Here is a 15,840-nt window from a genome sequence, read left to right as displayed (position 1 = left end):
TGTACACTCCAGGCTATTGAAATTGTTATCAATTGAAGCCTTATGAATGAAATGCCTTATAAACTCCATCTATGGTTTAATACCTGGGACAATACAATTTCTTTTACTCAAGTGAACTGTTGTTTTCTGGATTTTTCTAGCAAAACAAAAAATTCCCTAAAAAATCATCCTTTTGTTTGGATTTAATGAAGGAAGCCTACCATTTTTAAGTGCATATAGGTTAAAAGTTTCCTTTATTCAAAAATTCGTTCTAACAAATGATAGATACTATTCCACCTTTGTGGAACATTTTGAATAAGTTTTTACTTAGGAACATTGTTGGCTTCTTGTAGAGCTTTAAGTTTATGGCAGGCCTTGGAAGAATGGCTGAAATGCCTATCATTTGAATGGCAGTTCGCAATGACATTCTTAACTATTGTTTGCTTAAAAATAAACTTATTAAATGGTAGTTGCAGTGTGTATAAAAATTGAGGCATTTTATCATATGGGCTGTTTTTAATAGTCTAAACAAAATTTGCACCATTATCTCTTGCTATTAAATGAACTTTTGAAGGTAATATTTTAAATTGAGCCATAATATCTTCAATCAATTTAGCAATATTTGCTGCTATACACCTCTCAGAAAATGAGCTATTCTAAGTACTACAGTTTTCTGATTAAATCTATTGCCTTAACAATGACCTGTAAGGCTCATGAAGCTTTCATTTAAACTAGGGGTCAAAAATTTAATACTTTTGATTTTAGAAATTTAGTCCCAGAAACGCAAGAAAATGATCATTTCGTTGAGTGATTATCTCAAAAACTGTTTGTGCTCGTAACTTAAAACTTTACAAATTTACTTTTAATACAATAAAGATGATCGTGTACCAAAATTAAAAAGTATACTGAACAGATTTTTTTTATAAAAAAAAACAAACATTTAAAGATCAAAAAATAGGTGTTCTTGAACATATTTGATTTTTAAAATCTTTAAATCAGATTATAATACTGTTATGAAAGTGGTTGGGGACATCCATAACATTAAAAGAATCAACTCCTAAAAATTTCATTGAAATTCGTTAAAAATTTCCTAAGATAATCACCGCAATGTCGTGAATTTTAAAGAACTTAGAACGACACATTTAAATAAAAAAAAGCATGAAATTCTTTAAATAAAAGTAAAAAACTCTCATAAAAAGCCTACTTACAAATATTATCTTATATTAAAAGTAAATGGAGTAAAAGTAAAGCGAATTTTAAGAGAAAACTATTTTTAAACTCACGCTTCATTAACAGACTGATTAATACTTTTATGTTTGGGTTACACTTTTGTCTCACTTTTGATTTTTAATTTAGTCTCAATAAAAACTGCTATCAAATTTATGTCAATAGTTGTTAGTAGTAAATAAATATCAAGATATATAAACTAAAAATATTATGCATAATTAAAGATGTCCTCGTTAACTAACTATATTTTTTGAATATAAACTTACTTTCAGAATATCCTAATAAGATATTATAATGGTTTCAGTTTCATAAGTAGCTCTAGCTATGTAACCGTAACTATTTTAATATCTTTGTTTAACAAGTTAAAAAAGTTCTTTATGGAATGAGACATGATAAAAAAACCACTCAACTTTTCTACACTATGGTACTCTTAACTAATTTCTCAAAATACTAAAATTGCATAGAAATAAACTTCAAAAGTTATTTGCTGCTGGTTTGCATAAATTTTTGGTAGAATAAAACTCCTGGTAGAAATGGCAAGATGCTAATAAAACTAGGAGTCAGTGCTTATCTAACCACCAATGTGGTTAGATAAACCATTTTATGTTGAAAATTATAAAAAGTTATACTCTAAAAGTTACGTTGTAGAAAATTTTTGACAGCAAACAATGACAGCTATTACTTTTTCTCATGCCGGTGTTCATAATTGTGAACATGTTTATTGAAATAAGTAACAGTCATTTGTAACATTAAACTAATCACAATTAGCGGAAGTAATATTATTAATAACATAACTATTATTTACAATTACTACAGAAGATTTACTACTGGAACTGAATGTGCACAAAATACTTTTTCTTCAGCTGGATTGTTTGTTCATTAATTTTGGTTTTCTATGAAGAGTTTCTTTGAAGAAGTCTTTTGCCATGTATTTGTTAGTTTCATGTTATTTAATGTCTATTTTATTTTTTCTATTACTTTTTATTATTAATATTGTTTAATCAAAGTGATAGGATGAATTTGGAGTGATACATAGTTGGAAAATTTAACAAAACCCATGAAGCAAAATGCACGAAATATATCAATTAATAAACAAAAAATAGTTTCATTGTTGCAATCACCACATCTGGTGTTTTATATACAAAAATATACACTATAATTAGGAAATTGTTTGCTTTTTAGCTATATAACAACGAAATAAAGAAAGTGTAGCTACGAATAAATATTGCTTGTACCGCTTCATTTCAAATGATTTTTAATGGTATTAGCTATTTTTTTTAAAAAACTGACTTAAAATTTGTAAATTATGATAACTTATTTTCTTAAAAAATTATCAGTTAAAAAAAATTTATTTTGTTTTTTAATAATGGTTTACCACCTTTAAATGAAAAATATGAATAACTGCTGAAACTACTTAAGTTTACTTTAAGTAATTGGAAAAAAATTACTTAAAATTACTAAAGTAATATTTTTCTATTACTTGAACACCCCAAGGGACAATATTATGAAGAGAGATTTAGTTGTCTTGAAAATGTTTTAGAAATTGTTTAGGAGAATTATTTGAAATCTGTACATTATATGGTAAGAAAACTTATTATAAAAGTCATGTTATTTGAATAACTTTTTAATATAAAAAATTTAACAATTTTCTATCATGCCTAAAGTCTTACTGTTTAAATTGAAGAAAGAAATGGTTTTAATAAAATTTGTTCAAATTTTGCAATAATGTAAAATATGATAGAGGAACATAATGTTAAAATAAAATGCATTCATGGATGTATGTAAGTATGTAAGAGTACGTATATATATATATATATATATATATATATATATATATATATATATATATATATATATATATATATATACAAATAATCATAACGCTTTTTCAGAGCAAGTTTCACTCTAATGTTTATATAACAATGGATTTAAGAAGATTAAACAATCATGTCTTGAAAATGTCTATACTAGAAGACAACTGGAAAACATATACAGACATTCCTTCGAAGAAATAATGTAATTTTTGAATGTTATTATTTTACTTGAAAAGTTAACCTTTTTTTATGTTTTTATTTGTTGTACTAAATAACTTATTGCTATTTCAACAGGCAACAAAAAAGTTTGAAATTTTCAATGAAAACTATGATCTTTATGTAAATTATTTTACCTTATAGGTAAGGTTTTTAGACTTTTAAAATAGCTAGTTAAATATGCATAACCGCTGTAAGCTTTTATTGTATCACAAATTTTTCACTTGTTGAATAAATTGTTGCAAAAACTTAATAAAGATTACGTTGCCGCAAAAATACTTATGCTCAATATGTTGATTGTTAAATTTTTACTTCTGATAACAAGAAGTTTGTCTTAGATTACAATGATAAAGAGAATGTATTGCATTATCTTTATCATATGTTGACTTTACACAATCCCTTAATAATTGTTTTTTGTGGCCTTTAAATAGATCACAACAGTACTTTTGAAATGCTTCATATCTTCAATGCGTCATAGAAATATATGCTTTATCATGTTGAAAACATATTTTTTCATTTGGTTCAAAAGTGTATCCTCTTCCTTGAAATAAAACTTCAATATCAGTATCTTTTACTCTTATTCTTCTTAGCATTCTAGAATATGACATTTTATCACAATCTTCGTTCAAAACTCTTCCCACACAACATTTCTCAGACATTTTTTACTAATCTAAAAATATATATATTGAGGGTTAAAAATGCAACACTATAATCTAAAAAAAAACTGTTTTATATTTTTATAGTAATAAAAATCAGTAAAAATGCAATCTCAAGTACGAATGTGATTAAAACTGTCTAAAATGCAACCAATAAACTATTTCTACACATAATTATTTCTTTATACACAAAACGTTTTAGTTTTTTGTTCTTGCAATATAAAAAAACTAAAATAATAAAATCCAGAAAATGATGTGCAGATTTTGATTTTAATACAAACTCTTGAAGAGTAATTCCATGTCAATTCATCCTGATAACTTCAAAAATGCCACTATAGTAATTAGTAAATTTATTGAAAATTTTAAAGAATTTATTGAAAATTTTAATTTCTGGTTCCAAGCAGATCCTGAAACATGATCATTTTACTTTTAAAAGATCTTTGCGAGTTCCCTCTTGTCCCCTCAGAATTGTGACCTTTGTTTAAAGGTTCCAAGTCACAGAGCTTTAAAAATTTTAGATCTTTTTACTTAAAATTTCGTACCTGGCTATTTTTATGGGTGAAGGATCCGATAAAATTACCAGAAATATAAAAAATTATAATTAAGTATCTTTAAATATCTATTTAAATAAATTTATGTAATTTTTTATATACCTAATTTTGATGCTTAAAAAACCAATGTGGCCTCGACAATATCAACAAAAAAAAAGAATTTTTGAATCATTCTATATTCAATAAAATTTCAGAAAACATAATGAATTTGATCTTTTATATCTATACAAATATGTAATTATATATATATTTATATATATATATATATATATATATATATATATATATATATATATATATATATACATATATATATATATATATATATATACATATATATATATATATATATATATATATATATATATATATATATATATATATACATATTTGTATATATATATATATATATATAAATATATATTTATATATATATATATATATATATATATATATATATATATATATATATATATATATATATATATATATATATATATTTATAAATATATATATATATATATATATATATATATATATATATATATATATTATGTATTTATATATACAGTAGTGCTCGCAAGTTTAACACGCAGCAGAATCAATAACATTTTTATTCTTTAAAACGTAAAAAATAGAAATAAGGATAGAAAATTTAGTGTTTTTAAACTGCAATTTTTTTTAAGAATATTTCAAACATATTTGGAGAAAAAACAAATAAAACAATAAAAAATCTATAAAAATTTTTTTGGGAGAAAGTAATCATACATAAATAAGAAAAAAAAGCTGCTTATAAGTTTAACACACATATGTTTGAAGTTGTTATTAGATCGAACCTTATTATTGAACATCTTCTTCTTATAGAATCTATTCTATTCGAAGAATACATTCGCACATTCAACCGTTGTATAATGTGTTAATACCTGGGTCATTAAATCTTATGCAACCCCAAATACTAACTGCGCCATCTTAACCTTGAAGTATTGTTACAATACAGCCACTATTATACTTTTCACTGTAGACGTTTAGCTACGGACAATTACTTTGTTTTTATGTTTTAGGACAGTGTAGTTAGAAAATTTTTTTTTAATTCATGATTACTCATTTTTATATTTGCATTTGTTTAATTTACTAATATGCAACTTTTACCGCAATAAATTTATGAAAGCTCTAATTAAAGGCTTTAAGAAGAGCTAGCGTGCTACACTTATTAGCAGCCTATTTTTAAAGCTTAAAATACCGCCTAAAGTATGTATTCAAAAAAAAGAATGTGCCTAAGCAAATTTAATTTAGTTTTCTGTCTTATTTCATCTGTTTATGTCTAGTTAATTGATAAATAAAAGAAAACTTTTTTTTAAAGCTTTACTACCCAGAGCGACGAATCTTGCAAATCTTGCAAATCTGCAAGACCTTTCTTATCTTACATAAATTAGTAAAAACTTATTAGTTTCTTTATATGTTTTGTTAGAAATATTTCTTTAAATAACTTGTTAAGATCTTATTTAGATCTTATTAAGTTCTTGTAAGGAAATAGATGAGAAAAAAAACCCTCAAATATTATAAGGATTTTAAAAGATCTTGCTAAGACTCATTAAGTTAAATTCAAATTACGTTATCCCGTTTCCTTACGAAAATTTACTAAAATCTCTTTCAGTCGTTGGTTATTCCGCGACAATTTCTTTAAATGCTGTCGGAAATGAACCAAAGTATATTTTTTTATACTTACAATATTTTTTAAATATTTACAAAGAAAATTTTATATCTAATCCAGAAATATATGTACCTTTTTAAAAAAGTTACTTCTTCATTTTATTGCGTTTCAATAGAAAAACAATATGTGTATCTTAATCAATAATCATTCTTTCTATTTTTAAAGTTATAATTAATTATAACTTTTTAAGTAAATAAAAGTAAATAATATAAACTATTATTAAATAAATAAAAAACAAATATATTTTATAAATAAATAAAATTTAAAATTTATATTTCAATCTTCATTTTATGATGTAAGTTTATGATGTATTATTTAAATGCAAATTTTATTTTATGATAAATTGAAATAAAAGTTATTTATAAGTTGAAATAAAAATTAGTTAGCATAATTTAATTTAGTTATGCAAATTAAAAAAAATTTAGTTAAAAAACTATATGAGAAAATGTTATATATTTTTATATATGTGTTTTTGAAGTGCGCCAAAAGTATATATTTCTTGATCAACAAAAGTATATATTTCTCGATCAACTTTAAAGTAACATGAATCTAGTGTAATAAAATCTTTTAAAAACATTTTTTGTATTACATTTTTAAAATAGAATATTGAAATTATTTATTAATAATTGTTTGAGTTTATTTGTTATAAATTATTTGAGTTATTATTGAGAATTATTGAATGTTATTAAATATATAAAAAATATTAGCCTATAATTTTAAGTTCATGTAATAATATTATGTATTTAGTTAAATATATATGTAGAAGCAAATGGTGAAAAGCAGCTGCAACAAGCCACTATTAGTTTAAAGACATAAATTAAACAACACCAACAGTTCTCCTGAAAGTGTTTATTATGGAATGTGAAGTAAGATAAGACAATACTTCCTTATATTTTGCGCAAATCTAATTTCTGGTAATATAATGATATTGAAACTGTAAACTTTTTTTTAAAATACCGAAATCTGTTCTTATGTAATATAAAAAATCTTATATTTGAAAGCTATAATATAATTCATATCATAAAAAAGTTTTTATATATACTTGTTTTAATATAATACAATATTCAGTTAAGCTTGATATGTTTTAGAATAAGACGAACATGATGAACACAGGACTAAAACATTGTAATGTTTGCGAAAATAAAAATACAAATGTATTAATTGTGGCAAAATAATATAATAATGAATTATGGCAAATCTTTCAGAAGAGCTAGCGAAAACAAGATGGAAAAAAAGTGCAAGATTTAAAACGTTAGTTTTAGTATTTTAGAATAATATGTAATATATGCTTTTTTAATAATATTATTTTACAGACTAAGGTTGAGATTTACTTAGTATATTGAATTTTAGTTGTAGAAAAAAAAGTACATTCCCAATACCCTAACAACTGTGCTATCACAATCAATTTAAAATAATTATTTACCATATTAAAAAAAATGCAATATTTGATTTTCAGATTATGCATAAAGATTATCTAGAAGGAATTGTACTTAATGTATTTGCTTCAGAGAAAATTATATATTATATATATAATATATATATATATATATATATATATATTATATATATACACATATTTATATATTATATATATACAAATATATAGTATATATACAAATATATAATATATATATATATATATATATACAAATATATAATATATATAATATATATATATATATACATATATATAACATATATATATAGATCTATAGTTTGTTGTCTTTGGGAAGAGCGGAAGGAAAAAAGTGATTCTTACGCCAACACATACGTCACTTTTAATTACTTTTGACTTTCGTCCAACATTTGCGTGTTGGACGAAAGTAAAAACCATTAATTTAATTACAAATAAATCGTTTTTTAAAAAACCCACAAAAACGCAAATTTAACTGACCAGATTATTTTAAAAACATTCTGAATGTTTTTAACAATATAAAGAGTGTTTTTGTTTTTATTTTTTTCAATAAAATGTTTTTATTTTTATTTTTTTTTACTGTAAATCATGCGCGGAGTGTTGCTACATCGACTATCTTATAGCCTGACTCGCAAGGGAATGCTGCTAAATCGGCTGACAAATAGCCTGACTCGCAAAGGAGTGCTGCTACATCGACTGACAAATAGCCTGACCCGCAAGGGAGTGCTGCTACATCTACTATCTTTTAGCCTGACCCGCAAAGGAGTGTTGCTACATCGACTGAGGGTTTGGTTGGGACAGGCAGTCTATCAATTAATAAAAAAAATAATTCCGGTCTTGCATTTTAATTTTTACTTTTTGTCAACAAAATATGGAAAATACTTTCGGACAACATCTACGGGTTATATATATATATCTATATGTATATATATATTTATATAACATATTTATAAACAGTTAGTTAACCACAATGGAACCTCATCATTTTGCATAGTGCACATTAGGTGCACTGTGGCGGGTTTTTTGAACATATCCAAAAAACCTACACAACTTGTTTTTGGGTTTTGAAAGGTTTTAGGCTTTCAATATTTGCATTATAATCTGGTAGACAATTCCATTGCACAACTCGATTTGATAAGAAGTTACCTTTATTTAAATAAGTTTTTGGGATTAACGTTCTTAACCAAAAAAATTAACTTAAAAACGTTGAAGTGAAGAATACAATAATTTTTGGTAATTAAATTAAACATAAAATTTTGCATAAAATGCATATCTATAAATTTCTATTTAGAAGTGATCTTCAATAAAAACTAAGTTCTATTTTCGGTGAAACATCAAAAAAAGGTTAATCACATGCTATGCACTTAACATCTTCTGTGGTTTGATCATTTTTTATAAAATTATACCTTATTTCAAAAAATAGGAGAGAATTGACATAAGGGTGGACATTATATTTTAAGTTTCAAATTTTGAATGTCCTACTCACGCATTCTATTCCTTTATATATACAAATAATTACTACCAAATAGGGCTCACATCGACAAATTTTAGAGGTACCTCAATTTTCCCTAGCTTCTTTTACATGCTGTAGAAGGCGTTTACTTTTACCGGGTATGTGTAACTCTTTTCTCTTTGCGACCCTGCGTGGTCCTTTATGCACTTTGTTGCTTGTTTTCTTTTGATGGCCCTTCTGGTCTGTTTATACCTACCAATTTATTGGTTGTTTAAATCAACTTAAATGGTATTTTATTAAATGGTAATGCACAGGGTAATCTGAATGAAATTCTTTTTTAAAACAAATTACTACATTCTGCAATATAAGCTAATTTTAAATAATGTGTATTTCTTTTTATTTTAGAAAATAGAAAAATGTTAGTAACAACTAAATCTAAAACATAGGTGTATCTACTAATTCTGTGGCTGAAATCACAGAAAGTAAGCTTCCACCTTTGCGTATGGCTTTTGGTTTGTTATTGTATTTGCATATCGTCTGTTACAGTTAATGAGATTGCTAAGTTTTGATAGAAAGCTCGAATTCCAATAAGAGGGCATTGAAATTACCATACAAAACTGAAACAATCGTTTGAAGAATGGCGTTTGCTAAAAAAAAAACAAAGGGAGAAAATCTGCTACTCAGCAAGCAAGAAAAGATTCTTTTATCTTCAGACAGGATGCTTTATTTGATTTTGCTCATGCTAATTCTGTGAGCATGATTAACATTCAAAAAGACAAAACTTCTTGGTTGCGCAGCGAGAGAAAGGAAGGCGAGAATCAATGGCCAGATTAGATCTAACTTTGACAATGAAAGAAAAAAGGCAGCCAAAAGAAATAGGAAACTGGAATTCAGACTGCAACTGAAAGTTGCTCATCATCTGAAGGAGTTCAAATGTGGAAACTGAAGACGAGAGTGCCGCTGGAGCAATTAGAGGCACTACATTTTGTACTCCAGCAAAAAAGAAAGAAGGGCCCAAAATCTGTTGTTACACCAGGTCTGTCAGCTGCTCTAGACAGAACCAAATTATCTCACCGCAAAGCTGCATTTGTTATTACTAAAACAGCTAGAAGTTTGGGTCAAAATATTGACAATCTTTCCATAAATCGAGATTCAATACATTGACAAAGGCAGGAACATTGAGCGCAGAGATCAGCAAGTTTATAAGCAGAGTTTCGTGTTCAAATTCCTTTTGTTGTACATTGGGACGGCAAACTCTTTCCTTATTTGACTAGCAAAGAAAAGGTCGATCGTCTGCCAGTATTGATTTCTGGAAAAGTTGTTTCTTATTTTTTTAACTGCTACCAAGCTATTATCTGGAACTGAGGAGGCTCACGCTTTTGCCGTCTTTGGGGCAATTGAAGATTCGAATATAACCAATAGTATCCGAGGAATGTGTTTTGTTACGACAAGTTTCAACAAAGGCAAAATTGCTGGTGCATGTAATTTTCTGGAGCAAAAGCTTGGCAAGGAGCTTCTGTACTTTGCATGACGACATCATATTATAAAACTCATCATTGGTACCATACTCCAAGTGCTCCAGAGGTTCTTCTCTTTAAGAGATTTCAAGTGAAATGGGGATTAATGGACACTGACCAATATGAAACTGGATTGGTAAGTGATGTAGCTGATTAAGTGGAAGATATTTGAGAAAGCAAAATCGAATTTTGTAACAAGAATCTTCAACAAAGTCTACCAAGAGATGACAACAGGAAGTTTTCAAAACTCGTCATTATCTTTTTGGTCCCGTACCGGATAGAGGAATTCGGTTTATGAGCCACAGAGCCATGCATCATGCACGTTGGATGTCGAAGGTGATTTACAGTTTGAAAAACTGTATGTTCAGACATCAATTCAAACTAACACTGACAGAACAACTGGGATTACGCGATGTTAGTGTATATTTGTTTTGTGTCTACCTGAAAATATGGATAACAGCCCCACTAGCTGAAAAAGCTCCATACAGCAATTTGATAAATATGAAATTTTTTCAGAAGCACTCAACCATCCATCCAGGAATATAGTGGACATATCACTCGCGATAAATCCCAGCTCCAGTTTCAACTACAAGTTGTCGATTAACATTGTCGAGCATATCCAGACAGCCGAAAGCAAGCTTTGGCAAATATGCCAGCAAAAGAGTAGAACATTCAAACTCAAGAGTTGTTTTTGATTAATTTTAAAGTTCATATTTTTAATCAAAAATTTTATATTGCATAACATGACAATAATTGCGTATTTTACACAATACTTGTACTACGTGAAGTTGTATTATCTCAAAATATAATTTGTGAAATTAATAAACTTATTAAATTTGTTTATGTTGAGTCAATGATTGTCAAAAATTAATTATAACTATAATATTAGTTATAACATTTAATGATAGTTGTGATGTAACAAGAATTGAAAAATAACCGTTAATTTATTCTTAATCTGTTAAATTTTTCAAAACTTTTGAAACTATGGAGCACTTGAGCTACCCCTAAATATAAATATTTTTTACAAAAACTTTTATGGGAGTGTTTTCTACTTGAAAAGAACAACTTAAAAGAGTAGGACCATCAAAATTTTAAAAAAATTTCTTCCGCTAAAATAAGCTTCACCCTAATTGACATGGCATAATCAAGTTACAGTTTCTTTATATGAAATCTATTTTTATAAAGCTTAGTGATTTCATTTTTGGAAGTTACTTAGGTTAGAGTACTAAAATTGCCACAACAACATACATCAACTTTAGTTAATAAACTCTTCAAAATACCCAACATGGGCTTTAGAAGATTTTACATTAACATCACCAAAAAAGTTGCTGACTGTTTGCAACACTAATGTCAATCTTATCTGTTTTTTGAAAGTACTCTAGAGAATATTGGTACAGGCATTTCTTCAACCGGTGGAGTAGGTTTTCATTAGCTATAGAATTATAATAATATCAGAGCCATTGGCAATATTTATCTCTCTAAGCCACTTCTTGCACCTAAAATAGTAGCAAAGAATTGCGACACACTGCAAAACCAATTCAACAAAGCAGGTATTAACAAAAGCAATTCATGTGGAATTTTGTTTGGAGCATATAGTTGCGCTATCAGCACATAGAGCAGCTTTATTAGTAGTGCTATCAGCAAACCAAGTACCAATTTTACAATGGTTTTCGGCACAAAAAAAAAAGTTGCTTGTTTTTTCAATTTCTTTTTTCTTTAAACGCAATCGAGGAAACTTACTCCTGCTTACTTACTTACCTACTCCTGTCTTAACTCCATCAATATTGCTTTCTAAACGAATAGCAATAAGCAAAGACTTTCTGCTTCGTAGATGGTTTTCCTTGTTTAAGTTTTTAAACTCACCATTTCTAAAGTTAGAACAGTTACTCAAGAGTTCCATGAAACATCAAGACTTTTGTTTTTTGAGGTAAAATTATCTGAAAGATCATTAAGAACAACAGAGGACCAAGAATGGAGCTTTATTATATCACAGTAATTACTGGAAACAAAGAATAGCGTTGTCCTTTGTAGACAAACCTTTCCAGATATACCATATGAAGAGACCATATGGAGATGAATAATATGGCTTAATAAAGGTGTCTTATATTTGCAAAAATGCTTCACCTCACTGCTGATGATGAAACCCAAAATTGTTTTGAGGTATAATACATACAAGTTTGTGAGAATAAAAAAAATGTATATATCTCATAATTTTGTTGGTGATTCCTCAGCTCTTAAATCAAGATAAGTGAAAGACACTGCAGAATTATTAGCTTCTATGCTAAAGGTTCTTTACAGTCTAACACACTAATAATTTGCTATTAAAGTCACAAAAAAAGGTTTTAAGAAAATGCATTTTCATCATTATTCTTACAGTTATAGAGTTTAATTATTTTTATTTTAAATAGCACTTTAGTTATAAATACACACTTTCATAAAATCTGCTTTGAACAGACGTATAACTTTTTTAAATAAGCACTTGAGTTTAATGATCAAAATTTAATGAATGAAAAACATTTTTTTTTTGACTTTGGTACTTTTCTAAATAGACCCTTCAAATGGTGTACGCTTTTAGTTATTTTAGTAACTAGTATTATGGAAACCACAAATCAAACTGACTTTTTCTTAATACTCTTTTAATTTAAAAGGTATGTTCACAGAACTTAGGAGTTGAAGATTGTACGTTTTTATTTAGGTCTTACAAAACAAGAATACTTTAAAAACAATTGCAGTCAGCAGTTTAGACAAAAAACATTGATTATGAAAAGTTGCGATATCTGTTTGCTTGTTTAGGAAACATTACATCATGTAATGTTAAGAAATCAGAAAATGGTAAAAGCTTGGAGTTCGACATAGTTTCATTAGAAAAAAATGAAGAAGCTGAAACTGCTGCAGAGTAACTATTTGTACTAAAACATTTTAAAAAATGTTTTGTATAAACTCATTCTTTTTACTTTAAATGTGCACAAAATAGGAAATAAACTTTTTTATATAACTGTTGCAAAAAAGTTTGAGCAACAGTAGTATAAAATATAAAATAAAATAGAGTAGTATGAAATAGATGATATAATGAAATAGTAATTAAAATTTTTTTACTCTTAAATAATTTTCAAGCAAACCTTTTATAAATATATTTTAATCCTGTTGTGGAGATGCAATTAAGTTTATTTTTCAACTAAACACAACTTTTACAGCAACTTTATTTTGACTGCACAGCCAAAATTTTGCAGCAATATTAAATTATTTCATAAAATGGAATAAATAATTTGATATTGATTACTAATAATTTTACTGCAAGAAAAAGTGTGTCTTGTTACTTATTTATTTAAGCTTGTGTAGAAGCTGATAGAAATATGCTTTGTAAAATCTTTCTTTAGAGTTCACATACTATAAACCTAAAGACTAAAATTATTAACTTGTTTTAATCTGCCTTGCTTAAAAGCAATAACTATTGAGTGGATTAGTCTTGAAATATCTATCTGATGCTCTACAAATTCTGCATAGTGCGGTACTACAAATCTTGCATAATGGATACCCTTTGATCACTTTAGGGGGGAATGTTTAAAACTTGCAAAAGGAGTAAATTTTCAAAGTCACAAAAATTTAAAATTTTTACTTTATTTTATTTCCAAGTTTTACATACTAAAATCTATTATTTATTTAAATATAAGATCTAATAATAGATTCTTAATCCAAATAAGAGGTAAAGAAAAAAAAGTTTCTGTTGTCTAGTTTTTTGTTGGTTTCTCAAATTCAATTTACTCAGACTTAGCACCTTTTGAAAATTTACTTCAGATTTATAAGTATTTTTTTTCAGTTTTTAGCTGTGTTTTTAATTTTTTGTTTATTGAATACCCATAACCTTTTGACTCTAAAGATGTCCTTTCAACTTTTTAAATCAATTTTATAGTTTTCATTAATGTGTTTAAGTAACACTTTTTAGATATAAAAAGTTTCAGGGGTTTGTAGAAGATTAATGCTTGAAAGTTGAATTTTAATTGGTTTTTATCTTTGTTAAAATCCAAAATTTTGTTTTCTAGGGTCATTTTGAATTAAGATTTACTAGAGACTAGAGACTGATGTTTGATATTTTTACACATAAATTAAGTAGTAATCTTTATCAATTTTTTCAGGATAAGAGTATGTTGTAACAACATAACAAATGTAATGAAAGCGAACAAGAAAAAATTTTATTATTTCAGAAAAAGAAAAGTACCCTAGTTTTTTTTTGTTGACAACTAACACTTTTTTGTTATTTTAATTTAAGTCCGATAAAAAGGAAACAAAACATTCAAAAATGAGTGATCTTGAATAATAGTTATGTTGTGAAAATTATTATATAATATTTATTTAAATTTATTGTTTAAATACATTATTATTTTTAGAGTAAGGCATGCTTTTATGCTTTACTCAAAAAAACTATGTGTGAAACAAATGGAATGGAATCACACAACAGAACGAATTTCTCAAATCAAGGTTCTTATTTTATTTTGTATTGTTTTATGCGTGTGTTTGTGTGCGTAAATATATTTACTAAAAATTTAAATAGTTTGAATAACACTTGAAAATGTCTTGACTAAAATATTTAAATATTATACTTTGCAGATTTAAAAAAAGAAATATTAATTTTAAATTTTTTTTTTCTTTTAATTTAAAATTTGTTTTTTATTTAGTTTCATGAATCGATAATTATTATAAAAACAGAAGAAATAAAAAAACCTTTAAAAGAGACTCCTAACTCCAAACATATGATATGTTTATATTTAAAAAATAAAAAATATTCGAACTAGGAAAATTTCTATCTGTTTTACTAATAACCGTTTAATATTTTTTTAAAAAATTACAAATAAAACAAATACCAAAATTTGACTCTCATTAAATAATTAAATTTTTTTCAACATATGTGAATAAAAAATACAAAGATAATAGTAAAGGTAATATATATAGATAAAAGTATATGCAAACACATAGATAACAGTAAATGTAAAGTTAAACACCTCTGACAAATGCAAACACTTATCTTATTATTATTTAGTTAAAACTTTACTAAAGCCATGTTTTATCGATTTTCAAATATTTTTAAGGCAATTTATCGAATACACCTATATATATATATATATATATATATATATATATATATATATATATATATATATATTTATGTGTGATATATATATATATATATATATATATATATATATATATATATATATATATATATATATATATATATATATATATATTTATATATATATATATATATATATATATATATATATATATATATGAGTATATATATATA

This window comes from Hydra vulgaris, chromosome 01 (genome assembly GCF_038396675.1).
Source record: "Hydra vulgaris chromosome 01, alternate assembly HydraT2T_AEP".
Taxonomy (NCBI): Eukaryota; Metazoa; Cnidaria; class Hydrozoa; order Anthoathecata; family Hydridae; genus Hydra; species Hydra vulgaris.
The sequence above is the reverse complement of the archived record's forward strand: the minus strand, read 5'-3'. Positions refer to the sequence as shown.